This window comes from Eleutherodactylus coqui, chromosome 10 (genome assembly GCF_035609145.1).
Source record: "Eleutherodactylus coqui strain aEleCoq1 chromosome 10, aEleCoq1.hap1, whole genome shotgun sequence".
Lineage (NCBI taxonomy): Eukaryota > Metazoa > Chordata > Amphibia > Anura > Eleutherodactylidae > Eleutherodactylus > Eleutherodactylus coqui.
Genome location: NC_089846.1, coordinates 99,867,710 through 99,870,529, shown reverse-complemented (window position 1 = coordinate 99,870,529; position 2,820 = coordinate 99,867,710).

Sequence of the window (2,820 nt, the reverse complement as noted above, 5' to 3'; positions counted from 1 at the left end):
GGTGTGTGTGTGTCTGTGTATGCGCAGAATGGTGTGCGTGAGTATGCGCAGAATGGTGTGCGTGAGTATGCGCAGAATGGTGTGAGTGAGTATGCGCAGAATGGTGTGCGTGTGTATGCGCAGAATGGTGTGCGTGTGTATGCGCAGAATGGGGTGCGTGAGTATGCACAGAATGGTGTGTGCGTGTGTATGCACAGAATGGTGTGTGCGTGTGTATGCGCAGAATGGTGTGTGCGTGTGTATGCGCAGAATGGTGTGTGCGTGTGTATGCGCAGAATGGTGTGTGCGTGTATGCTCAGAATGGTGTTTGTGTGTATGTGCAGAATGTTGTGTATGCGCAGAATGGTGTGTGTATGCGCAGAATGGTGTGTGTATGCGCGTAATGGTGTGTGTGTGTATGCTCGTAATAGTAACATAGTAACATAGTTCGTAAGGCTGAATGAAGACAATGTCCATCTAGTCCAGCCTGTCTAGCCTCCTGTTTTGTTGATCCAGAGGAAGGCAAAAAACCCCAAGAGCAGAAGCCAATTAGCCCTTTTGGGAAAAAATTCCTTCCCGACTCCCTAATGGCAATCAGACTAATCCCTGGATCAACCCCTAATAGTTCCTACCTGCCTGTATACCCGGATTAACAAATAACCTTAGATTTATAGCCTATAATATCCTTCCTCTCCAGAAAGACATCTAGTCCCCTTTTAAACTCCTCTATGGATTTTGCCATCACTACTTCCTCAGGCAGAGAGTTCCACAGTCTAACTGCTCTAACAGTAAAGAACCCCTTTCTATGTTGTTGATGAAACCTGCTTTCCTTTAAACGTAGCGGATGCCCTCTTGTTACCGTAGCAGTCCTGGGTATAAACAGATCCTGGGAGAGATCCTTGTATCGTCCCCTTATGTGCTTATACATGGTTATTTGGTCGCCTCTTAACCTTCTTTCTTCTAGAGTAAATAATCCCAATTTGGATAGCCTTTCTGGGTATTCCAGTCCCGTCATTCCATGTATTAGTTTAGTTGCCCTTCTTTGAACCCCCTCCAATACCATAACATCTTTCCTGAGCACCGGTGTCCAGAACTGTACGCAGTATTCCATGTGAGGCCTGACAAGTGCCTTATATAGTGGGAGGATAATGTTCTCGTCCTTCGCCCCTATACCTTTTTTAATGCATCCCAAAACTTTATTTGCCTTTGCAGCAGCTGACTGGCATTGGTTACTCCAGTTTAGTCTACAATCCACTAGTACCCCCAGGTCTTTCTCCATTTCACTTTTCCCTAGCGGTACCCCATTAAGTGAATATTGGTAACATCCATTCTTGCTGCCCATGTGCATAACCTTACATTTATCAATATTGAACTTCATTTGCCATTTTTCTCCCCAAGCCCCCAGCTTATCCAGGTCCGTTTGTAGCCGCACATTGTCCTCCGTTGCATTAATTATATTGTATAATTTTGTGTCATCTGCAAATATTGATATTTTACTATGCAGTCCCTCTATCAGGTCGTTGATAAATATATTGAACCGAATGGTGTGTGTGTGTGTATGCGCAGAATGGTGTGTGTCTGTGTATGCGTAGAATGGTGTGTGTGTGTATGCGCAGAATGGTGTGTGTGTGTGTATGCGCAGAATGGTGTACGTGAGTATGCGCAGAATGGTGTGTGTGTGTATGCGCAGAATGGTGTGCGTGAGTATGCGCAGAATGGTGTGCGTGAGTATGCGCAGAATGGTGTGCGTGAGTATGCGCAGAATGGTGTGCGTGTGTATGCGCAGAATGGTGTGCGTGTGTATGCGCAGAATGGAGTGCGTGTGTATGCGCAGAATGGAGTGCGTGTGTATGCGCAGAATGGAGTGCGTGTGTATGCGCAGAATGGAGTGCGTGTGTATGCGCAGAATGGAGTGCGTGTGTATGCACAGAATGGAGTGCGTGTGTATGCACAGAATGGAGTGCGTGTGTATGCGCAGAATGGAGTGCATGTGTATGCGCAGAATGGAGTGCGTGTGTGTGTATGCGCAGAATGGTGTGTGTGTGTGTGTGTATGCGCAGAATGGTGTACGTGAGTATGCGCAGAATGGCGTGCGTCTGTATGCGCAGAATGGCGTGCGTCTGAATGCGCAGAATGACGTGCGTCTGTATGCGCAGAATGACGTGCGTGTGCATACGCAGAATGGTGTGCGTGTGTATGCGCAGAATGGTGTGCGTGAGTATGCGCAGAATGGTGTGCGTGAGTATGCGCAGAATGGTGTGCGTGAGTATGCGCAGAATGGTGTGCGTGAGTATGCGCAGAATGGAGTGCGTGAGTATGCGCAGAATGGAGTGCGTGTGTATGCGCAGAATGGAGTGCGTGTGTATGCGCAGAATGGAGTGCGTGTGTATGCGCAGAATGGAGTGCGTGTGTATGCGCGGAATGCTGTGTGTGTGTGTATGTATGCGCAGAATGGTGTATGTGTGTATGCGCAGAATGGTGTGTGTGTGTATGCGCAGAATGGTGTGTGTGTATGCGCAGAATGCTGTGTGTGTGTGTATGCACAGAATGGTGTGCGTCACTGGCCACTATGAAGGACCTTATTACCAATCGGGCCACTGTGGGGTTTACTTTTACTTTACTGCCTTACAATTAGAATCGGCCCTTTGAAGGCAACCATAAGGCTGATGTGGCCCTTGGTGAAAATGAGTTTGACACCCCTGGTTTAACCCATTGTATTGAACCCATTGAAATTGATGGGGGAAAAAATGAAAACTTGAAATTACATTTTTTTAAGCTGTTTTTCTGAAAAAAAAAAAAGACAGAATTTCACTAGCAATTATAGCCAAGAAAGTAGTTTCT